The following is a 26,053-nucleotide window of genomic DNA, read 5'->3' on the forward strand; positions in this document are numbered from 1 at the left end:
TAGTTTGTGCAACACAACAAGAATCAACATTTGAGACAGCAACAGCATTGTCCTCATAAGTTATACAGAATAAGCCATCCATAAACTTTGCATGCAAAATGTCCTCTTTGCCTTTTCTGATGACACAGACGCTCCTCTTGAAGGAAATCTCAAAATCATGCCCAGTCAGCTGTGTGACACTAAGCAAATTGTCCGCAGCACCTGGGACAAAAAGTACATCTCTGATGGTAGTGTGCAGACTTGCAAGTTTCACAGTCCCTACTCCTGCAATTTGTAATGTCCTTCCATCAGCCAGGTGGATCTCACCATCTTGAGGTGTGAAGGAGATAAACAGGTGCCGGTCTTTTGAAAGATGGCGGCTGGCACCAGAGTCTACAACAAATCTGGCCTTTGGAGCAGCTTTTGCAGCAAGCAAAACCTTTGTCAGAGGCTCAGGAGCAGAAGAGCAGGGGAGAGAGCAAATAGAGAGCGGAGGAGAGGAATCAGAGGGGAGCGTAGGGGAATATGACAGTGGACCGAGAGATTCCATGAGCTTCTCCAGCGAATCAGAAGATTCCCAGGAGGGGGCGCCTATGGTAAGGGCGAGGCGAATCCCAGGGGGGACGATCCATAAACAAGGAACCAGAGGGGAGTCCCAAAGGAGTAGCGGAGGAGTAGGGCCAGTTCCCCCACCAGAGCACAGTGGGGGGGAAGAGTCACGTGAGTCAGGACCAGCTTCTCCTCCATCGGGGAGTGGGGAGACGGAGGGAAGGCCAGGTCCAGCTAGCCTCCCCGAAAGGGGGAGCAGTGACACAAGTGTAACGGTCAGAAGGAAAGTGGGAGGCTGCGCGCGCGCGCCAAGTTCAAATGTGGAGGAGCGCGGGACAGCAGAAAACCCGGATTGGGAGCCAGGTCCTAAAGCCCGAAAGAGGGGGGGGGAGGAGTCGGGAGAATCAGCGTCAGAAGAATCTCGGAGGGCTGAGACTCCGACTAGCAGAAGGACCCAGAGAAAGAAGGAACAGAGGAAGAGGTGGAGTAAGGCTAGAATCTTAAGCTGGTGTCAGGGGGGAGGAGATTCAGATGGGACTTCTACGGTCTGATGGATAGATGTAGCGTTGCGCGCTGCGCGTGTGGAAATGAGACTGAACTTCAATAAAGACTTTTTAACTTGAGCAAGAAGCAGCGTTGGTCTTGTGTGAGCTGGGACCTTGGGCAGCGCTGACAACCTTGTTTTCCACCGGCGTGTGCTTTTGCAGCTTGCCCCCCTGCTCCTGGCCATCTGACTTGCCTTTAGCCTTTGGTGAAGCTGTGCCAGCAAACAAAACCTTGTTTTCCACTGGCGTGGGCTTTTGCAGCTTGCCCCCCTGCTCCTGGCCATCAGACTTGCCTTTAGCCTTTGGTGAAGCTGTGCCAGCAAACAAAACCTTGTTTTCCACTGGCGTGGGCTTTTGCAGCTTGCCCGCCTGCTCCTGGCCATCAGACTTGCCTTTAGCCTTTGGTGAAGCTGTGCCAGCAAACAAAGCCTTGTTTTCCACTGGCGTGGGCTCTTCACCCTCCCTCTGCTTCGGGCCATCTGCAGGCATCTGCCTCTGTTTACCTCTGGCCTTCCGGCCTCTGCAAAGGCGATGACCTTGGTTCCCACGAGAAACAGAGCTCTCAGCTGCCGACTCCTTTGCTCCCCCTGGAGGATGGAATGCTGCCTGGGATGACGTGACAGTCAGCTTCCCCCTGCAGCTTGCCACCGGTGCCCTCAGCATCCCTGCATTCACTCGCATTCTGGGAAACAGCCAGGACCTCCGATGCAGTCAAACTCTGGGCTGGGATGATTGGCAGATGGGCTTTTTTCAAAGCATTCCACATCTCACGTGCAGTCGTATTTCCAGCTAGCGTTTTTATTTCCTCCAGAGAGACGGACAAGACTATTACGTCTATGGCCCTCAAATTCTGGGTTCTCCATCTATCTGTCAGAGGATCTGGAGGGGCTTCAAACACAGTATGCCACACTCCAAACTGACGCAGCAAACTCTCACACCATTTTGCCCAGGTTTGATAATTGTGCCGATTTAACTTTGGGCACTCAGTGGCCTCAGAAACTTGGGAAAACTCCATTCCAGCTTTTTGCTTTAGCCGTGAGCCTTTATGCCTTCAAAGACGTCTTATCTCGGCAGCCCATTAATCACGAATTCTCTGGCACCGCTCCCAGATCTATTAGTCTTGCCGGACATCAGAGACTCTTGCCAGCAAACAGAAAAGCCTTATTTTGCTTTTGCTTTTCCACACATACCTCAGCAGTCTGTCGCAGTCTTACTCTCCTGTAAGTGCCGTGAATCTGGGCCCGAAACCTGTTGTTGGGATACTGCCAGGGAGGCAAAGTCCATCATAGCCCCCAAGCCGGCTGCCGGACGATCCATCGACCTCCCGTAGACAGGCAGTATCAGCAATTAGCGACACGAAGCCTCAGAAATAGATTGCCACATTCTTAGGCTGGTGCACACTCTATCAGCAGAATTCACACAGCGAAAGATGCACAGCAGGAGAGCATTTTTCCAAGTTTATTCAGCATTGATCAGAACAAAGAAAAACATGACTGCCTGTTTCGGTATGCTCAGGCAACAAGGAGAGAAAACGAAAGCAACTGAAAACATAAACATCCTGTGAACAGGAAATACGCAGACTCTGTGACTCACAAAGCCTGCTCCCTTTTAAGGTGTAACGGAAATATCCTAACACAAATTGCATCTGTGGAGCTGGAGCTCTCTCCCTCTCCACTTGTGCTACAACAACTTTCTCCCCCGCCTTCTCCTCAATTTGCCATGTCAAAGTAGATCCCTGTATCGATTCCTGAATAGTTTCTGTATTAATATTCACTTTTTGTCCCAAATTAGGCACTTTTTGTTCCAAGTTATCAATTTTTATAATCATCACATCCGTCTTCTTATGGAGCTGTTCCAGTGAGTCAATAATCTTACATAATGCAACCACTAAGGCTTCTTCTGTCAACATTCTTAACGGTCCAAGGTCAATCCTAGATTCTCACAGTCTTATCTTGCAGCTGGAAATTCCCCCAGCTCAGCTCATGTAACAATTTCAAAGGCTTCCTCTAGGGGGAAACAATTTCTATTTGTATCAAAAGTTAGTTTCAATTTTCAATTACTTTTACTCCTTTTTAAACGCAGAAGGAGACAATGGAAACAATGTATTTCTCTTCTTTAACTTACTGTCAACAAACGATCTATTCACAGTCAATGAGCATATCCAAAACTTCAGTCTTACTAGCAGCCCGTTTCCAGGTTCAGAGCGGTGGTAATTTAACTTTCTTCACTCTCTCCTGCAGGCTTACGCGGTCTAAAATTTCCCCCCTCTTCTCCTGCTTCCAAGGGGGGGTTGATGATTTTAGCCAATGGAAGTTTAATCCTTTATGAAAAGCTTTCCAAGACTTTAGCTTGCAGCCTCTTTGCTTCAGTCTATTTACAAAAGGGGAAGGCGGACTTCCTGTTTGAAACCTCCGCCGTTTTGGTGCCAAATTAAGACGTTTAAAAATCCAATTTTCCGTTCTACTCACGGGTAGTTGTTTTAAGATCAAATTAAGATCAAATTGTCCACAGGAAAAAGTCAGCGCTCTCCGGCAACAGCAATGCGGCTTCACTCCCAATTCGAAGCACCGCGCCACTCACCTCACGTCGCTCCGGATCCCCGAAATCGGGTTTCCCCGCGAGTAGGGGAGGCGCAAAAGGTGCCAGCCGAATCCCACGTTCACAGGCTTCTCCCACCTGTGATTTTTTGTGGGTCACAGGGGCCAGACCCTAATTTCCACGAAGCAAATTCTTCCCGATCAGAGGAATTCAGCCATTAACGGAGGTGCTAACCCGGAAGTCCTCCAAAAGCTTGTACATTTTAGGTAAATTTTTACCTTCAGTATCTAACAACTCCATCTCCAACTTTGATTTTTCCAAGGCAAAACCATTTTTCCAATTTATACAATTCATTAATCTGGTGGTAATGTAGCCAATTTATCTTATCTTTAATTTGCTCAAATGGTCTTAATTTATAACCTTCCTCTTCCTCTATTAATAAATTATAATATCTCAACCATTTGGTATCCATATTTAATTTTTTCTGGACCTTTGCCTCCATTGGTGAAAGCCATCTGGGCGTCTTTCTTTCTAAAAGGTCTTTGTATTTTATCCAAACATTATACAACGATTTCCTAATTATATGATTTTTAAATGCTTTATGGGCTTTTACTTTATCATACCACAAATATGCATGCCAACCAAACACATTATCAAATCCTTCTAAATCTAGTAAATCTGTATCTTCTAGTTTCATTCATTCTTTAATCCAACAAAGTGTGGCAGCTTCAAAATAGATTTTTAAGTCTGGCAGAGAGAATCCCCCTCTTTCTTTAGAATCTGTAAGTAATTTATATTTAATTCTGGGTTTCCTCCCCTGCCAGATAAATCTAGAAAGAGCTTTTTGCCGTTCTTTAAAACATTTCACATTATCTATAATTGGGAGGGCTTGAAACAAAAAAAAGCATCTTTGGCAGCACATTCATCTTTACCACTGAAATCCGACCCATTAATGACAATTTTAAACTTGACCATATCTCTAAATCTCTCTTAATTTCATTCCATAATTTCTCAGACTATTCAGAATTGGACAGATTAACTGGAAAAATTAGATACTTTAAAGACCAAAAGTTCATCGAGGATTGGGGGAAATTTGTTGAATATCTGAAAAGAATATGTGATGTGCAAACAACGCTGGCGGGGTTTCAAGAAGCACTGTAAAAGTCGAGATATATTGTTAAAAAGAAATAGAGGTGGGAGGGAAGATAAATGGCAATATAAGCAGAGAAATGCGTAACTGAGATGTAAATACGGATGATTATCAGAGAAGCTGAAGGAAGTCAAAAAGGAATCAAATGTATGGAAATTTGTGCAATTTGTATTATTGTTTTGGAAAATGAATAAAAATTATATTAAAAAAATAAAAAAAATAAAAAATATCTTTATACAAGTTCAGATTTTTCCCAGACAGGTTCACTGTCGGAATTCAAACCAGCAGTGCCTCCAGCTCTTAGGAATTTGGCCACCCTCCAGGTGCCCGGCTTGAATCCTTGTGACCTCCCCTGCCAGTGTCTGCCGGCAAGATCAAGGGAGGTCTCTTCGGCGATCCTTTTCAAACGTGAAAAGAACACACCACTCCTCCCCCAGGGAGGGGGAAAGAGACAGACAGAAATATATTTACATGTCTTTATTTCTGTCTTTCAGCAGTACAGAGAAACATGTCTGTACACTCTGATTCCCAGTGCAGAGAGAGAATAAACTCCACCCATGTACTTCCAGTACAGGGTCATGTGCTGCTCTGAGGTAACATCCGGCTCTCAGAGCACTTTACAAACAGTCCCTGGTTCCCACGGTATAATCCAATAACACCCACATCCTGTTTACCATTCCAGCCACCTGGTGCTTGCTTCTGCATTGCTCCTTTTTCGTAACATCCTCCCCCAAAAGAATCAATGCGTGTTGCAGCAAGCAAAGCATGATCCAGAGAAGAAAACAAACAGTTGTTATACACATAACACTCCCCTGTTGTTTCAGTTCCACCCTTGGAACTCCCTGCCACTGGTTTCCCCAGTGTACCTCTCTGGTTGTCTGGTTTCCAAGGAATGAGTGCATCTGCATTACCTTGGCTAGCAACTCTCTGTTGTGTCTTTGTCTCTGACTTAGACACAGCTCCAACCTGTCCTCGGTTGTTTACAACAGCAACACATGCAACAGCTAAGTTAGCAAACTCTTTTGAGTACCTCTTGGGTGGTTGACCCTTTGTAACTCTCTCAGACCTACGTATGAGGTGCTGATCCTCTCTGCTCACTGGTCCAGTCTCAGGACTCTTTGGAGAACTAGTTCCAATGGTAAACAGTGGTTCATCCTTCAGTTGTGAAGGCCTATCTATTGTGTGAGACTTCCTCTCAATGACTGTGACAACTGAGCTGTCCGAGCTATCAGTGTCATCACTTTCTGTACAGCTGAAATCAGTGAAATCATCATCATCTGAATCGTCCTCAGTGGGAAATGTGTGTACTATCACTCTCTCCTGTTCAGGAGCACTCTCTAGAAATTTTGTGAGAATCACCTGACCAGATTCAGACAAAATTACTCTGTAGAGACCCTTTTCATACCCCACAAAAATGCCTCTGGCATTCTTTACTCCACCTGGAGCTTCTGTTCTCACATGAGACCCAAAAACCTTGAAATGGGCAACAGAAGGTTTTCTGTGGAACAGTTTCTCAAAAGGAGAACTTCCCAACTCTTTTGAAACCTTTCTCATTTTCGTATAACAGAACGACATTAGAGACTCGGCCCAGTACTCATGTGGCAGATGTGAACTGAGCAATTGCGCTTGCATCCCCTTTTGCAATTCTCTGTTCACCCGTACACAGACACCCCTGTTCCACGCTTCCGCTGAAACAGAAATCTTGTGTCTGATCCCCTTCTTCTGCAGGAACCTTTGGAAATCCTGTAAAAGAAAAATCTGCTTCTCATCTGTGAATAGACAATCAATGTTAGCATCATGCATACTCTTAACTTTGTCACAAAACTCCCGAAACCTCTCCAAGGCTTCCTGTGGCTTTCTCAACACATAAACCCAGACATAGTTAGAGAAATGATCCACACACACAAGATAATATCTTGCATTGCCTCTAGATGGTTCTAGAGGACCAATCACATCAGCATACACTCGCTGAAATGCTCTGTTGACTCCGGTCTTCTTCTTGCTCACACCTGCAAGAGAAACTAGGTTAGACACAGATGAATTACATTCCATGTAATCACTTTGTGCAAAAGTCAACAAATAAAGTCCATCCTTCTCCCTGGCTGAAAGAAATAACTCTCCATCTTTGTAGATCTTGCAGCTCTCAGCATCGTAGGACAGTTTCAGTCCTTTCTTTGCAATCTGCGAAACACTCAGCAGATTGAACTTCAATTCAGGAACCAAGTAAACATTGTTTATTGTCAAGTCCAGACTCTTAAGATAGACAGTCCCTTTTCCGGTCGCTTCCAGCTCCTGACCGTTGGCCTGTTGCACAGCGAAGCTTTGCTTCTTAAACGATGAAAAGAGTTCTTTGTGTGGAGACATATGAACTGTCGCGCCCGTGTCAATAACAAACGAGTTCCCAACATCTGGCGTGGTTCCTTTCGCCATCAAAGCTTTTCCAGGTTTCACCGAAGTCTTGGTGTGACCTTTGCCTGACGCCTCAGGCTTTGTTGAGCGGCCCTTTGCTCCTTTAGGCTGACGTGGCTTCTTGCAGTTCCGCTGAAGATGCCCAGCCTGTCCACAATTGTAGCATCGGACAGCGTTCAAAGCTAGAGCTTTTTCTCCAGTAGCTTCATCTGTGGGGGAATTAGAACTCCGTTCCTCCCTCCCCCTGTCCTTTACTTCCAGTGCAGCAAGTCTGTCCTGTTCATTCAGAACTACGGCACACACCCTCTCCGCGGTCAAATCTTGAGCCGGGAGGGAACCAAGCTGACTGGCAACCGTTTTGTAAGTCCGATTTAAGCTGTTGATCATCATGAAGCAAAACACTTCCTCCTGCAGACGGAAATTGCGTTCCACCATCTGCTGGCGCAGATATTTCATCTCCGTCAGGTGCGCTTGAACATCTCCATCAGGCGCAAGCCTCAGATTGGTCAGCTTCTCAAAATACAGCAACGCTGAAGAACCAGCATCCCTCTGATGTGTTCTTCGTAGCATTTCCCAAATTTCCCGTGCATATTCCAAACCCTGAATATGCACCAATTGGTCATCTGACACACACAGAATTATAGCCGTTCTGGCTTTCAGATTCTGTGACTCCCAACCTCGGGTTGGTGCTGCTGGGATGGGGTTCTCAATCACATCAAAGACCCTCTGATTCTGCAGCAGGGCCTTCATCTTTATAGACCAAGATGAATAATTGTCATTAGTGAGGGGAGGGGGATAGGGCAAACCTCCTGCCTTCTTGGAATCCATGCTGAATCCAAGGGTCAGCTTTACAGTCAATCTCAAGCCAGCTTTCACTTTTCAAGCCAGTAAACTCCAAAAGTCTTTGTTTACTGCTTCACTGGCAGGCAAACCTTCGGGCTGTTTTTTTTCAAAACCCTTGCACAGCTGCGCAGATACACTTTCGATTTCCCAGGCTCTTTTTAGGCCACTCAGTAACTGGCAGACGTTGCCTAGCAACCTGCTCAGGACGGAACTCCTTATCTCACCACAGGAATTCCTGGTATGCAAGCTTGCCTTCAGAGCTTGTTTTTCAAACGCAGCTCTTGTGAACCAGAAATTAATCTTTCTGCGTTCATTCTCTCTCCCCCAAAATGCAGCATACCTTTTTTGGGGCTCCGTTGCCTTGAAACACACTCCTCTCGGTGTCCAGCTGTCTGTTCTGTTTAGCCTCTGGCTGCAGGCAGACGCATTTCTTTATCTCCTTAGGTGCAGAGGATGGCAACGATTCATCGACCTCTCACCTCTCATGCAGATTCTCATAGATCAGATAACCATCGGTTTGCTACCAGATGTCGGAATTCAAACCAGCAGTGCCTCCAGCTCTTAGGAATTTGGCCACCCTCCAGGTGCCCGGCTTGAATCCTTGTGACCTCCCCTGCCAGTGTCTGCCGGCAAGATCAAGGGAGGTCTCTTCGGCGATCCTTTTCAAACGTGAAAAGAACACACCACTCCTCCCCCAGGGAGGGGGAAAGAGACAGACAGAAATATATTTACATGTCTTTATTTCTGTCTTTCAGCAGTACAGAGAAACATGTCTGTACACTCTGATTCCCAGTGCAGAGAGAGAATAAACTCCACCCATGTACTTCCAGTACAGGGTCATGTGCTGCTCTGAGGTAACATCCGGCTCTCAGAGCACTTTACAAACAGTCCCTGGTTCCCACGGTATAATCCAATAACACCCACATCCTGTTTACCATTCCAGCCACCTGGTGCTTGCTTCTGCATTGCTCCTTTTTCGTAACATTCACCCCCAAGTATTTAATTTTTTTCACAAAATCTAGGCCCGTCTTTTCTTGTAATAATTTTCTTTCATCATTTTCCAGATTTTTCTCTAATACTTTGGTTTTGCTCTTATTTAGTCTAAATCCTGCTACCTGTCCAAACTCTTGTATCAGTTCCAGTGCTTTAACTGCACTGGAGTCTGGATCTTGTAATGTCAGAACTAAATCATCAGCAAAGGCTTTTAATTTGTATTGTTTTGAACCTACTGTAATACCTTTAACTTGTTCATCTTTTCTAATCATACTTAGCAAGACCTCCAGTACTGAGATAAACAGCAGAGGGGACAGTGGGCACCCTTGCCTGGTTCCCTTCTCAATTCTAATTTCTTCTGAAACCACATTATTTAGAATAATTTTAGCTTTTTGTTCTTGATAGATCGCTTTAATGCCATTTATAAAATCATGACCTATCCCCATACTCTCTAAGTTATGTAACATAAAACTCCAAGAAACATTGTCGAAGGCTTTCTCAGCATCGATAAACATTAACATTGCTTTACAGTTATTTCTTGCTTCCAACTTTTCCAAGATATCAACAACTTTCCTAATATTGTCTTTCATGTGTCTTCCAGGAAGAAATCCTGCCTGGTCCTTATGTATATTCTCAGACAGGACCTTCTTTAGCCTGTTAGCCAGTATATTTGCAAAAATTTTGTAATCCACATTGAGTAAGGAGATTGGTCTGTAGTTTTTAACGTTGGATCTATCATGACCCTGTTTAGGAATCAGAGTAATGTAAGCTTGTTTCCAGGTTTCAGGTGCTTCCCCCCCCCCCATAAAATTGAATTAGATATTTCTACCAGAGGTTGCATAAGCCAATCTTTCAATGTCTTATAATATTTCACTGATAGACCATCAGGTCCTGGTGTCTTGCCAAGTTGCATTGAATTTATTGCGTGTTCCACTTCCTGACTTGTAATTACGCCATTTAGTAGATTATTTTTATCCTTCGGAATCCATTGCAGTCTGTTGTTCTTTATAAATTGCTCGATTTTCCCTAAATCTTCTTTTTCTTTTTTCTACAGTTGCTTATAATATTTATAAAAACATTTTCTAATGTCTCCAGGTTTCTCTACCAATTTTCCTTCTGTAACAATGTTTGTAATAGTACTTTGTTTTTGTCTCTTCTTTAGTTGCCAGGCTAATAATTTCCCACATTTATTCACAGATTCAAAATTTATTTGTCTCATCCTTCTTATCTTCCATTCAATTTCTTGGTTTACTAACTGTGAATATTGAACCTGTAAGGCTTTAATTTCTTTTTGGATCTGCAAATTCTTTGGGTTTCCTCTAAGCTTCTTCTCTTTATCTTTCAGTTGTTCCATAATTTTGTCTTTTGTCTCATTCCGTGACTTTCTCCTAATTGCGTTTTGTTGTATCAGAAACCCTCTCATTACCGCTTTGCTGGCCTCCCAAATCACCCTTATTTCCGTTCCTTGAGTCATATTAAGTTCAAAATAATCCTTTAGGGTTTTTTGGGCCTTATTTACAATTGATGAATTTCTCAACAAATCGTCATTCATTCGCCATCTGAAGGAACCCTGAACAAACATTTTCAAGTCCATAGAAACTGCATTATGGTCCGAGCAAGTTTTAGGGCAAATTTCCGTTTTTATCACTTTAGGAACCAAGTCTCTGGATATCCATAGATAGTCAATCAGTGAAAATACTTGATTTGCATCTGAAAAAAAAGTGAAGTCTCTTTCCATTGGATTTCTAATTCTCCATATATCTGACGGATCAAATTTTTCGGTTAGATCAAAGAAAGTCTTCGGTAGTCTGCCAGAGTTCGTAACCTTTGATCTCTGAGTTCTGTCCATCAAAGTAGATGCAACTCCATTCAAATCCCCCATAAAAATAATTTTATAATCCAAGTGTTCCAGCAGACTTGCTTTCAGGTTCTTAAAAAATTCCGCTTTGCCATCATTAGGTGCATAGATTCCTAATAACAAATATTTCTTGCCTTGTGCTGAAATTTCAACTGCGATGTATCTTCCTTCCTCATCTTTGAAAGCAAATTTTGGATTCCATTTGTCTTTGATGTAGAGAACCACTCCTCTTTTTTTTGACTTTGTCAGAGGAAATAAATTCTTGGCCCAATCTTTTATTTATTAGATTTTTTTTATGTAGTCTTGTAATGTGTGGGTTTCCTGTAGACAAATTATATCCAAATTTTGTTTCTCCAAAATGTGATAATTTCCCCCCCTTTTTTGTGGCAGGTTCATGCCATGAACATTCCATGAATAAATTCTCAATGCCATATTGTCTATTTACGAGGAGGCTGCCCGCAGCTGTGGAGTTTGCAATCCAAGTTCTACCGAGTGCTTCTGCATAAATCTATCCTTCTCCTGAAGATTCTTAATCTTTTGCTTTCTTCCTTCAAATTTGAAGGATAGGCCCTCTGGAAATTCCCACTTAAAAAAAATGTTCTTTCTCCTCAGAATGTCTGTCAGATCCTTGTACTGGGATCTCAAATTTAAAAAAAACCTAGGAATTTCCTTGAAAAGGACCACCACTTTATCAGACACTTTGAGGCCTTTTTTATAGTGATGTCCCAAGATGATATCTCTTTGTTCCTTGGTCTTAAAGACCACAATACAATCGTAGGTTATTTTAGTCTCTTTTTTAGGTCCAAATCTATAAGCTTTATCCACCCAGTCTTCAACTTCCTCTTTTTTCAGATCCCAGAATTCAACAAAATGTCTTATCACACATTCTCTGAGTTTATCTTGATCCTGTTCCAGATTAGGAAATCCTCTCAATCTCAGATGAGATTGTTTCTCGGCCAGCTGTAAATGAGCTATAGCTATTGCATTTTCCTGTTGCAAACGTTCCAGGTCCTGGACCCTGACATTCTCCAATTGTGTCAATCTTTCATCATGTGTATTAATTTGCTCTTTGGCAACTCGCAGATCGGTGCTTAACTGGTCAATCCTTTCTTCCAATTTATTTACAGCGCCTGTATTGCGGTCCAGTCCTTCTTTAATATCATTTAACGCTGACAATACCGACTCCTCAAATTGTGTCGGTGCTTTAGAGCCACGTCTAGGCTTTTCTTTTTTTCTGAAGTCATAACTAAGGAATGTCAAGGTCAGTCAGTCTGCCAGAACAATGGAGAAAAACAGTTTCTCTCCTTTCCACCAGCCAAATCGAAAGCAGCTTCCTTAGTCTTTAAAACTGCTTCAATCACAACAAAAAATATGGCAGAGAGAAGTTTATCCAAAACACTCTTTCTTGAGAGGAAGTAAGACAGTTTTTATCTATTTAGAATGTTACTAGTCAGTGCAGGACAATTTATAAACTGTTCAGTGGAGGCAGAGATTAAGTTTTTTCACTTCCATTATAAAATCGCCATGGAAACTAGCCTTTCCTCTCAGTTGGTCCGCTGCCAAAAGAGGATATCTCCGTCTAATTAGGCAAGTTTCCAATTGTAATAAATCATTCACACACCCCTATGTTCCCAAAGAAGGGAAAGGGGGGAAATTGCTTCCAGTTTTAAAAGATTTTCTTTACTTTTAGGCTTCGGTCTTTGCACGCCGATTCATATTTTTGTTCAACAGAAGGGGAGCAACCTCCTTTTTCAATGTCTCCCTTATCTTCCTAGATAGTTCTAAGATTGATTTAGGAGTACTTACAGTTCCAAATTGCTTATTCTTTTTATGGAGGAATTGGTCACTGATGATTGCCAGTCTCAGAGCTTCGCAGCTTTGAAGAGAGCAGTCATTTCCGCTGAGCCGCGTCTCCACCCCACTCACTCTCAGGGCTCTTACGAGTTTACCGAGGACTGGAGGAGTCGCAGATAAGGCTTGCCGGATAACCAAGTCCTCAGAATGCCCGATCTGAGGTTTTTAATCGTGAACTTTGTCGCTCTCACAGTCTCTCCCTTCTTCAAAGTGCTGGAATTCTTTCAGCCGAAAGAATCCATGACTGCCATACCACGTGACCAACCAGGAAGTGAAATAAGCTCTTTCTCAACCTCTTTCTATGCATATTCTGTCGGAACTCCACTCGGCCAAGCCGATAAGTCCTCATCTTCCTCCGAGCTGAGCCATTAAATAACCTCCGACGTGTTTAATGACCTGAGCCTTTGATAAGGCCTCAAGCACATTCTATCCAGTAGGGTTCCCAGCACAGGGAAGAGACGAGTGGTTTGGGCTACACTGTAAAGAGTTTCATTTCTAAACTACGCAGAACAGAAAAGACATCCTCTCTATATGAAAGCAGAGAGCAACTGAAACAAAGGAACAAAGGAAACAGGAAACCACTAACGTCACATCCTGTCTCCCTTCCTGTAAGACTGCAAGGTCTCTGGAATGTAAACAGAGTCCTGTGACTCCACGCAGCTGCTCAGTGATAAGAACAGAAACTAACATCCTCCCCCTTTCTGTGAACACCACTGGGCAGCGTGTTCGTACAGTCTCAGTTCAAACCCAATCTCTGTACATAGGTACAGTGTTGATCCCTTGATACAATCTTGGACAATACATCAGCAGGAATTTCAGTACCTGGCATATAGGACACCGTTACGAGTCCCTTCTGAACACATTCCCTAGCATGTTGCAGTTTCAATTGCAAGTGCTTTGTGCTTTGCTTACAACCTTCAGACTTCAGCAAAGCCAAACATGCTTTGTTGTCTTGATAAACCTGGATTGGACATTTGACAGGAATTTTCATGTCTTTGCACAATTGTAACAACCATTCACAATCCTTAAGTGAATAAGACAGTGCATTCAGTTCAGCTTCACAAGTACTTAAGCTAACTGTTGTTTGCTTCTTGCATGACCAATCAAATAGACCCTGATTGTACATATAGCAAACTCCAGACGTACTTTTCCTGTCTGTAGTGTCACTTCCAAAACTTGCATCTGCAAATATCTCAAGACCTCCAGACTTCTGATTGTTAAATCTCAGTCTGTAATGCATAGTGCCTTTCAAATAGCGTGCTATGCGTTTCAGACCTTTCCAATCCTTAACAGTAGGATTGCTGATTTGTCTGCTTAGCAAATTACAGCTAACAGCAATGTCAGGTCTTGAACATCCGGCAATGAAGTTTAGTTTGCCTAGCACACTTCTGTACAGTGTAGTGTCAGAAAATGCTTCTTCAGTGTCATCTGCCTGGTAACCTGTTGTCATCGGTGTGTCTACAGGGTTAGCATCCATCAGGTTTAGTTTGGATAACATATCAGCAATTTTCCGTGACTGGTGTACTAGAATGTTACCATCTTGATCTCTCTCTATTTCCAGAGATAGGTAGTTGGTTACCTCACCAAGATCTTTCATGTGAAAGTGCTCTTTCAGTTGAGCTAGGGCGTTATTGTACATTGTGACATCCTTCCAAAAGAAAAGAATATCATCAACATAAAACAAGCAATACAGCTTCTTTTGCCCTTCCTCTTTGACAAATACACATGGATCAGCTTTCCCTTGCTGAAAACCTAGAGAAAACAATACTTCAGTGAGTTTTGTGTGCCAGCACCATGCACTCTGTTTGAGACCATAAAGGGATTTCTTCAGAGAACAAACAAATCCCTGTTTTACCTGTACGCCATCAGGTGGAAGCATATAAAGTGATTCACCTAGAGATCCATACAAAAATGATGTATTCACGTTGTGGTGGGAAACGTGAAGATTCGCTTCTGCAGCAAGCTTGAGCATAAGCCTGATGCTCTCATACCTCACAGTGGGTGAGTAGGTCTTGTGATAGTCTTCTCCTGGTACCTGTGTAAAACCTCTGGCTACCAATCTGGCTTTGTGTCTGACTATCTTGCCATTTTGATCAGTCTTCGCTTTGAAGACCCATTTGCTTCCAAGCAGTTTCATTCCTGGAACTACTGGAACTAGCTCCCATGTTTTGTTTCTCTCTAAGGAATCAAGCTCAGCCTTCATGGCATTTAACCATGGCTCAGCCTCCTTTGAATCCAAATCCTGGATTTCTTGGAAACTTGAAGGTTCAAATACCTTCTTGGAGCTTTTAACAGCTGCTACTGCTGTCTTAGCAAATTCATCAGCAAATCTCTTTGGAGGTCTATCCTTAGTGGCTCTTTGTGACCTGCGAATTAGCCGTAGGTCTTCAACACTCTCCTCTTCCTTTTTAGGAGAAAAGTGGCCTATAGTGAACAATGGTTCCTCCAATTCTTGATCAGAGCCTTCAGAGGGTCGCATAGAGGCTTTCGCACTCTTGAAATCCTCTGAATCATCTGAATCAGTCTCAGATTCAGGATCAGGACCTTGATCAGTGGGTGTGGGTTGTTGCGGCAGCTGTGGCTGTTGCTGCTGCTGTTGCTGTTGCCTATCCTCAGTCTCATCACTGTCATCAGGATAACATTGGAAAATTCCCACATTCTCCCCCCACTTGGCATTGTACTCAACACTTCTAGTGAGCCTAATTGTCTTAGAGTCAGTCATCATTATTCTGTAAGAACCTTTCTGTTACCCTAGAAAGATACCATGCAATCCACGCTTGCCTAACTTGGAGCTTTGTGGTGTGTGAATCCACATGTCAGAACCAAAAATTCTCATGTGTTTGATGTATGGTTTCTTGCCAAACGTCTTTTCATAGGGGGTACAAGCAATCGATGATGATAATCTGCGATTGTAACTGTAAACAAAACAGGCCAAAGATTCCGCCCAATAACTCTCTGGAAGATTGGCATCATGCAGCAAGGTTTTTAACCCTTGAAGCAATGTTTGATTTGCCCTCTCGCAAAGTCCATTCTGCCATGGCGAGCGAGGACTAGACAAATCGTGCTGAATTCCTTTCTCAGTCAGAAAAGCTTCAAACTGCTGAGAAGTGAATCCCCCCCCCGCAATAAGTGAAAAGAGTCTTTATCCTCTTACCATGCACATTTTCCAACCAAGAACAGAATTCCTTGAACCTTTTAAATGCCTCTGATTTCTGCTTGAGATTGTACACATAAATATACCTGGAAAATGCATCAATGAGGACCATGAAGTACCTGTTGTCACCCAAAGAGGGCGATAGTGGACCAACTAAATCAGCATGAACAACCTGGTATGGTTCTGTAGCTTGTCTACTAGACACCTTACCTTTTGCAGCCATTTTCACCTTGTTTGCTGCGCATGCCTTACACTTCATGTGGTACCTGCAGGGTTTAATAGTCATACCTTCAACCAAGGCAGGCATTTTTGATACTGCCTCAAAATGTAAATGACCAAATTTCCTGTGAAAATCATGAATACATCCTGCATGCAAAACCTTGTTAGAACCTGCACTGCAACAAGTTTCATCCTGCACAACATCATCAAAATACAATACAAACAAACAATCAACATATTCAGCATACAATACATAATCGTTTTTCTTTGTGATGGTGCACTTCCTGTTCTTGAAGGAAACGTCAATGTTCCGTTCATTCAGCTGCGCAACGCTGAGTAGATTGTGTGCAGCATCTGGAACGTAGAGAACATCATGTATCGACAAGTCCAAACTGTGAAGAACAACAGTCCCGTAGCCTTGACTGGAGATCGTGTGGTCATCCCCTTGATGAATCAAACCTTCCTGCGGTGTAAAAGACACGAACAGTCTTTTGTCATTGCAAATGTGTCTCGTGGCTCCTGAATCAATTACGAAGAACGATCTAGACGTCTTCTGGACCTTTGCAACCTTTGGAGTGAAGCGTGAGACCATTGCCTTGTGCTGCGTTGTCCTGGACACCGGACCTTTGCCTTTGCCTTTTCCACGCGTTGAGCTTTTGCTGTGCTGCTCTGTTGTCTTGCCCTGGGATATCTGCATTCCCTCTTCATATGGCCTAGACGTCCACACGAGTAGTATTTCACTGCTTTCAAAGCTTTGGCGCCATCTGGTGGTTCCACTGCATTCTGGGATGACGTCTGTGAAGACTCCCCCTTACCCATGCAGCTAGCACCTTGGCGGTCAGCTTCTTTCTGAATCACAGCAGTAACATGCTCTACCGTGATCTGAGCAGTTGGCAGAACAGCAATCTGAGTGGCAACGGACTCCCGACTTGAACCCAAAGAATGTAGTATCGCAAGGAGCGGGGCGAGGTCCGAAGCAGGAAGCCGAGCGGGGACAGGAACACTGGAGGGTCAGGTCTGGGTCCGGACAGGAGCAGGTACTCAGCAACGACGTTGCTCCCGCAACCTGGGACCAGGCTGACTGGCCTTTATCTTCTCTGAGGCCAGGGGCGGTCCCGGCCCCCAGGAGACCCGCCTCTCCTGGCCTTAAGGCGAGCACTCCTCCTGGGAGAAACCAGTTCCCTCCGCCTCTCTGCCCTGAGCCTCTGCAGTTCAGGAGAGGCTGAAGGGTTACTGGGCCCAGGGGGAGACTCACCTGTAGGCACTGAGTCCTCAACTACCTCTGGAGCCAGAATGGATTCACCTGGTGCCTGCTCCTGAGGATCCGGCACAGGTGCAGGCGCCTCAGAATCAAGGCCCTGCCCCAGTTCAGCCGGCCCTGGAGGCGGGGACTCCTGTGCAGGCTGGGATTTCTCCGGTTCATCCTCTGAATCGGATTCCCAGGCCATCACACCATCCCCCCTCCCAGGCCCCCCCCCTCAATCGAGGGTCTGGACCCGGCTTGCTGGGGTACGCTGCATGGAAATCTCGGAGGCAGGCAGGCGCGTGGACGTTGGCTGCTGGTTCCCAGGAACGGTCCTCCGGTCCATACCCCTTCCAGTCTATGAGATACTGTAGCTTTCCCCTGCATTATCGGGAGTCCAGAATGCGTTCCACCTCGTACTCAGGCTCCCCCTGAACCAAAACTGGCTGTGGTCGGGGACGGTTCGGGTGGAACTCGTCGGGTGGGGCCACCGGACTCAGAAGGGACCTGTGGAAGACCGGGTGAACCTTCAGGGTCGCGGGTAACCGGAGACAGAATGCCGCAGGTGAGACTTCTTCCATGATAGGAAACGGGCCGGTGAAACGGGTGTCCAACTTCCGCGAAGGTCGAGAGGGGTGGAGGTGGCGAGTGGAGAGCCATACCAGGTCACCGACGTGGAGTTCCGGCCCCACCTGGCGGTGGCGGTCGGCCTGGGCCTTGTACGCCTCCTTGGCGAGATGGACTTGCAGCAGAAAATGGTCTTGGGCAATGGTACCTGCTCACCTCTAAACCTTGGTTTATTACCCCTCTTAAGGCTCCCAAACTATTTGAATTCCTTAACTTCTTCGGCTCATAGATATGCCTTTGTAAAGGCAAGATTCAACACCTTCCCATCGAACGTGCTGAGAAATAGATTCTCCAATGGACAGATATCGCTCTTATGTGATTGTAATTGTGGGGCACCGGAATCATTGCATCACATAATTTTTGATTGTGCATTTCACTCATCGGCCAGGAGCAAGTTTCTTGCTCAATATCTAAAGGGAATTGCCAATGATACGAATGAAGCCAAACTGAGATATCTATTAAATGATGATGACCCCCTAAGATCACTCATGGTTGCCAGATTCTTGATCAGCGTCCTATCCCTAAAGAAGAGAAACGGACTCCTGTGCGGCTCGGATAATCTTTTTAAACTATGATCTATATTTTAGGATGTAATTAGGTGATTTCACCATTGATGTCTTCTACTAATTTATGAGTAGAGGGCGATGTTTATGTTACAAATTTATTGTAATGTATGATGTTGGTCTTTTGTTTTTGTTTTGTTTTGCTTTGGTTCTTGTCTGTTTTTTGTAAGTCTTGGCGGTTTTAAATTTGGAGGTTTAAGTACATTATGTTGGTATGGGAAACTGTCGTGTGATGGGCCAATGGCCGTAATAAAGATAAATACAATGTACGCCTCCTTGGCCTGGCGCAGTTGCTCCATCAATAGCTGTTGCTGGGACTGGAGCTCCTGAAGCCACTCCGTCACCGCAGGGACCGCGGATGTCGGCAGCACATCTGGAAACAGCCGTGGATGATAACTGTAACTGGCCTGGAACGGGGTCTGCTGGGTGGATGCATTCACCGCGTTGTTGTAGGCGAACTCCGCCAATGCTAGGTGGTCGACCCAGTCATCCTGCTGGTAGCTGCAGTAACACCGGAGGTACTGCTCAAGCAACGCGTTCGCCCATTCCGTCTGGCCATCAGTCTGTGGGTGGTAGGCTGACGAGAGACAGACCTTGGTCCCGAGGGTCTGGTGCAATGCTCGCCAGAACCGGGATGTGAACTGAACGCCCCGGTCGGACACCACACGCTCAGGTAGGCCATGCAGGCGGAAGACATGCTGAAGGTACAGCTGAGCGGTTTCCTTAGCTGTGGGTACAGATGGGCAGGGGGCAGAGTGCACCATCTTAGTGAAATGGTCGGAGAAAACTAGAAGGCAGGTACAGCCACGAGATGGGGGTAAGTCCACTACAAAGTCCAGCGAAACCGTGTGCCAAGGACGTGGTGGGACTGGCAATGGCTGAAGTAGGTCGGGGGGTCGAATGGTAGGGCCCTTGGTCCGCCGGCAGACATCACAACCAGCGACGTAGCGAGCCACATCAGCCTTCAGGCGGGGCCACCAAAACTCACGGCTTACCAGATGGGTGGTCCGATACCGCCCAAAGTGCCCCGCTGCTGGAGCATCATGGGTCATCTGGAGAACCTCAGCCCGCAGTGGCCCTGGCGGGATGTACAGGCGACCGTGGTGCAGCAGAAGGCCCTGATGCAAGACCAGCCCCAGATACTGAGGGCATGACCCTTCGGCCAGTTCCCGGAGTCGTTCCTGGGGCCAAGTGTCGACCCGCTGCTGTTTCTGCACCCGAGCCTGCAGTGGCTCAGCCTCCTGGGTGGCCAGGAATGCAGCCGGTGGTAGGATCGTGGTGGGTACTGCCTGCTGTACCGTGTCTGCGTTGTCTTCAGGTTTCCAGGACAGGGCATCCGCCTTCTGGTTTTGGGAGCTAGGGATGTAGCGGATTCGGAACTGGAACCGGGAAAAGAACAACGCCCACCGGATCTGCCTTTGGTTCAGCTTGCGGGTGGTCTGGAGGTACTCCAGGTTCCGGTGGTCGGTTCTCACCTCCACCGGGTGTCGTGCCCCCTCAAGATGGTGGTGCCAGACCTCAAAGGCCACCTTGATGGCCAGTAGTTCCCGCTCCCATACAGTATACTTACGCTCCGCTGGAAGGAGCTGACGGGAAGAGAAGGCGCAGGGTAAGAGTGGCGCATCAGGTCCGTACGGCTGAGACAAGACGGCACCGAGAGCCGTACTGGAGGCGTCGGTCTCTACCACAAAGGGTCGAGAGGGATCAGGATGTTGCAAGATCGGCGCTCTCTGGAAACAGGCCTTCAACCCCTGAAACGCATCCTCTGCCTCCTTGTCCCAGGAAAACGGCGTCTTGGGGCGCAGTAGCCGGGTCAACGGGGTGGTGCGATGAGCATAATCTGCAATGAAGGTCTGGTAATAGTTGGCGAACCCCAGGAAACGCTGTAGGTCCTTGCGGTTCCGAGGTGCCGCCCATTCCCGAACCGCTGCCACCTTCCCAGGATCCATCTGTACCCCATCTGGAGAGAGTCGGTGACCAAGGAAGTCCACTGACCGCTGATGGAACTCGCACTTGCTGAGCTTCGCATTCAGGCAATACTCCCGCAAGCGCTGCAGCACGGTCCGGACATGACCCTCGTGGCGAGCCGGGTCACGGGAGAAAACCAAAATATCATCCAAGTACACCACCACGTACTTGTCTAGCAAGTCCTGGAACACGTGGTTGATGTACCATTGGAACACAGCGGGCGCGTTGCACAATCCGAAGGGCATAACCAGGTATTCGAACTGCCCGTACCGGGTCCCGAATGCTGTCTTCCACTCATCCCCGGCTCGGATCCAAATTAAATTGTAGGCTCCCTGGAGGTCTAGCTTGGTGAACACCTGCGCCCCTTGCACCCGCTCCAGCAACTCCGAAATAAGGGGCAAGGGGTATTGGTCTGGGATGGTAATTTTGTTCAGGGCCCGGTAATCATGGCAAAGGCGAAGCTCCCCACATTTCTTCTTAACGAAGAGCACTGGCGCAGCGGTTGGCGAAGTAGAAGGCCTAATGAAACCACACTCCAGATTCTTGTGCAGGAAGTCCTGCAAAGCTTCGCGCTCTGGCTCTGTTAGAGAGTATAAGCGACTCACCGGTAGGGGCGCTCCGGGCTGGAGGTCGATGCCGCAGTCAAAAGACCGATGCGGCGGCAGCTGGTCTGCCCCCCGTTCCTCGAACACATCTTGGTAGTCCCGGTACTCGGCTGGGAGTGTGGATGCAGCCTCCTCAGTGGGTGTGGCTGCTAGCATCTCGGACTGAGCATGGGAACATGGGTCTGGGAAGTGCACAGTCCGTTTAACCCAGTCAATCTGAACATTGTGAGCCTCCAGCCAGTGCATCCCGAGCACCAGGGGGAACCGGGGCATGGAGGCAATGTCCAAAGTTCGCATCTCCCAGTGCTGCTGGAGACACAGGACCAAGGGCTGGGTCTCCTGAGTAACGGCACCTGAACGCAGGAGCCGTCCGTCAATTGCCTCCACCTGTACCGGTTCTGGCTTGTTCTGAAGTGGCACCTGATGATGGGCAGCAAAAGCAGCGTCCATATAGGAGCGGGTTGCCCCCGAATCTACCAAAACATGGGTAAGAATCCAGGGCCCACCTGGAGGGTATAGATGTACTGGGACCATAAGGTGTTGCAATTCCATTGGTGCGGGCCCATTCTGCGCTGTTCGGGACCCCCAGGAGCCAGGGCCATCAGCTACTGGGGTTGGCGGTTTCTCAGGACAGGACCGGGCGTAGTGTCCACTTCCGCCACAGTAGAGACATAGATTCCCCTCCCGACGCCGCGTCTTCTCCGTGGGGGAGAGGCGTGACGCACTGCCCCGAGCTGCATAGGCTCCTCCGATGACTCGGCTGTGGCCGTGGAGCTGCAGGTAGAAACTGGCGCCGAAAACTGGAAGTGTCGGCGGCCCCGGGCCTGACGACGATCCTCCAGCCGATCGTCGATCTGCAGACTCCGTTGAATGAGGGCGTCTAACGTGGTGGGACGTTTCATTGTGGCCAGCCGGTCCAGTATCTCGTCTGAAAGTCCCTCGAGATACTGGTCCCGAAGAGCAGAGTCATTCCAGGTCAAGTCCTGTGCCAGCAGCCGAAATTCCGTGGTGTATGCGGCCACAGTGGACTTGCCCTGTTTCAACCGCCTAATTGCCCGGTTGGCTTGAGTCCCCTTCTGGGGGTTGCCGAACGCGGCCTCCAAAAGACTGCAAAACCCCATATAGTCAGCAAGGGGGAGTCTTGCCTGAGCAGCGGCAACGCCCACTTGGCCGTCTGGTCCTTTAACAAACTAATCAAAAAGTGCACCTTGGTGTGGTCGTCAGGGAAGTTCCGGGCTCGCCCCTGAATATGCAACTTGGCCTGGGCAAGGAACATGGGAAAGCTGGCCGGGGCCCCATCAAATTTCTCTGGCAAGGCCACTGGGTACTTGCCAGGAGCCGGGGCGTCGGCCCCAGGAGCCGGTAGGGCGTCCAACCACTGCTGAAGTGCCGTAACCGCATTGCTGAGCTGCTGCACGGTGTGAGTCAAGGCCTGGTTCTCCTGGGCCAATGCCACCAGCCTAGCTGCTTGGTCGGCCATGGCTTCTGGCTCTTCCCAAACGCACCCCAATGAAGAGGGAGTGTGGGTGTGGCGGGAGCAAACTGTGCTGGTACCGGGGGGGGGGGTTACTGTTGACGTAGTCGAAGTCCGGTCCTGGGTCACTAGTCTGGAAACAGTTCGCAAGGAGCGGGGTGAGGTCCGAAGCAGGAAGCCGAGCGGGGACAGGAACACTGGAGGGTCAGGTCTGGGTCCGGACAGGAGCAGGTACTCAACAACGACGTTGCTCCCGCAACCTGGGACCGGGCTGACTGGCCTTTATGTTCTCTGAGGCCAGGGGCGGTCCTGGCTCCCAGGAGACCCGCCTCTCCTGGCCTTAAGGCGAGCACTCCTCCTAGGAGAAACCAGTTCCCTTCGCCTCTCTGCCCTGAGCCTCTGCAGTTCAGGAGAGGCTGAAGGGTTACTGGGCCCAGGGGGAGACTCACCTGTAGGCACTGAGTCCTCAACTACCTCTGGAGCCAGAATGGATTCACCTGGTGCCTGCTCCTGAGGATCCGGCACAGGTGCAGGCGCCTCAGAATCAAGGGCCTGCCCCAGTTCAGCCGGCCCTGGAGGCGGGGGCTCCTGTGCAGGCTGGGATTCCTCCAGTTCATCCTCTGAATCGGATTCCCAGGCCATCACACAGATTCTGCATCTGCATCAGATGAGCACGCACATCTGTACCTTCAGCAAGTGCCATATCATGCAGCTTGGCATAGTAGAACAAAGAAGCACCAGCCTCTGTTCTTAAATGAGCATCTCTTTAAGTGTCCCAAATCTCTCTGGCTGAGGTCTTATCACGCAATAGACAAAGCTCTTCTGGGGACACTAGCAATGTAAGAGTTCCCCTTGCTTTGGAATCCTTAGCTGCCCATTCATCCGTCATGCGAGCTGGGGGGGGGGAATGTCTGTAATAACATTGAACAGACCCTCTTTTCATAGCAGTGCTTCTGCGTACAACACCCATGCCGCATAATTCTTTTTATCGAGCTTAGGAATCCCACAAGCATCAGCCAGCCTTGCATTAGCCATCTCTGTTGCATTAATCAAGCTGTGTCTGTGTTTACAGCAGCTTCTTCTTTTTTTTTTTAAATATATTTTATTAGTTTTTCCATACAATCATTTCACATTAACAAATTATAATACATTTCCAATTTTTTTTTACTTCCTTCAGCTTCTCTGAGAATCATTCGAATTCTAATTTTTTGATACACATTTCCCAATTTCTATATTACCTTTATGCTTACCCCCATCTTATATTCTGCTTTTTTGCAATATTTCTTAATCTATTACAGAGCTTCTTTAAATGCCACTAACGTTATTTCGTTATCACTTATACATTCCCAATAATCTGCTAATTTTTTCCAGTCCTCGATGAAACTTTGATCTCGCTGATATCTAATCTTCCCTGTCAGTTTATCAAGTTCTGCATAGTCCATCAGCTTTGTTCTCCATTCCTCCAACGTTGGTATTTGTTCTTGTTTCCAATTCTGGGCCAATAATATTCTTGCCGCTGTCACTGCATACAGGAAAATTTTGTAGTCCTTTCTATTTATTTCATTTCCCATTATTCCTAAAAGAAAAGCCTCTGGTTTTTTAACAAATGTATATTTCAACATTTTTTTCAGCTCATTATATATCATCTCCCAGAAGCTTTTCACTTTCTTACATTCCCACCACATATGAAAAAATGTACCATCCTTTTCTTTACATTTCCAACATTTCTTACATGTTTTGTACATTTTTGCTAATTTTACTGGTGTAATGTACCATCTATATATCATTTTCATAACATTTTCCTTTAATGCAGTGCATGCGGTAAATTTAATACCATCCTTCCAAAGTTTTGTCCAATCATCAAATTGTATATTATGTCCAATATCCCTGGCCCATTTTATCATAACCGATTTAACTTCTTCATCTTTTGTATGCCATTCCAAAAATATTTTGTACATTTTGGATAAATTTTTATATTCATTGTTTATTATTTCTGTTTGAAATCTAGAATCTTTTTCTATATATCCGTATTCTTTAAGGTCTTTCTTAAACATTTCATTTGTTTGAAAATAATGTAACCAATCATACATAAATTCTTTTACTTCTTCATAAGGCTTCATTTTCCATTTCCCCCCTTCTTTAATAATCAAATTTCCATATGTAATCCAATTCTTTCTCATATTAGTTTTGTTAACAGCCATAACCTCTAATGGCGACAACCAGTGTGGAGTATTTGTTTCCAGTAGGTTTTTGTACCTCTCCCATATTTCTATTAATGATCCTCTGAAGATGTGATTTCCAAAACCTCTATGAATTCTCTTCTTTCCAGCCCATAGGTACGCGTGCCATCCGAATCTATTGTCAAATCCTTCTAAGTCCAACAGTTCTGTATTTTCTAATTTTATCCATTCCTTTAACCAACAGAGACCTGAGGCTTCATAATACAGTTTCAAGTCTGGCAAGGCAAAGCCTCCTTTTTCTTTTGCATCAGTTAATAACTTAAATTGAATTCTTGGCTTCTTTCCTTGCCAGATATACCTTGAGATTACTCTTTGCCAATCTTTAAAAACCCCAGTCCCCTTGATTATCGGAATTGTTTGATATAGAAACAGTAGTTTTGGTAGCACGCTCATCTTTATCGTTGAAATCCTTCCCCAGAATGATAGTTTCATTCGTCCCCACGTGTCCAAGTCTTTTTTTATCCCATTCCACGCTGGTATGTAATTATTCTGATATAAATCTATATTCTTGGGGGTTATCCATATACCTAAATATTTCACTTTTTTCACCACTTCTATACCTGCTTGCTGCTGTATCTCTTCAATTTTATCTGAGTCCATATTCTTAACAATTATTTTAGTTTTTTTCTTATTCAATATAAATCCTGCCACTTGACCAAATCTCTCTATCTCTATAAGTATATTTTTCATACTTTCTAAAGGGTCTTCTACCGTTATAACCAGATCATCGGCAAAGGCTTTCACTTTATACTCATTCCGGCCTACTTCAACCCCTTTTATTGCCTCATTTTCCCTTAATGATTTTAGAAAGACCTCCAGTACCATGATGAATAGCAATGGTGAAAGTGGGCACCCTTGTCGTGTACCTTTAGATATCCCAATTTCCTCAGTAATCACATTATTTACAATTAATTTAGCTTTCTGCTCCGTATATATTGCTTTGATTCCATTGAGAAATTCCACCCCTACTTCCATATATTCTAAACTTTTCAGCATAAAATCCCAAGATATGTTGTCAAAGGCCTTTTCCGCATCAACAAATATTAACATCGCTTGTTTCTCATTTCTGGCAGTCAAATATTCCAAAATGTTGATTATATTCCTAACATTATCTCTCATCTGTCTGCCAGGTAAGAAACCCGCTTGGTCCTTATGTATAATGTCCTTTATTTCTCTTTTCATCCTTTTCGCCAAGATACTCGCAAATATTTTGTAGTCTGTGTTAAGTAGTGAAATAGGCCT

Source organism: Podarcis raffonei, chromosome W, assembly GCF_027172205.1.
Source record: "Podarcis raffonei isolate rPodRaf1 chromosome W, rPodRaf1.pri, whole genome shotgun sequence".
Lineage (NCBI taxonomy): Eukaryota > Metazoa > Chordata > Lepidosauria > Squamata > Lacertidae > Podarcis > Podarcis raffonei.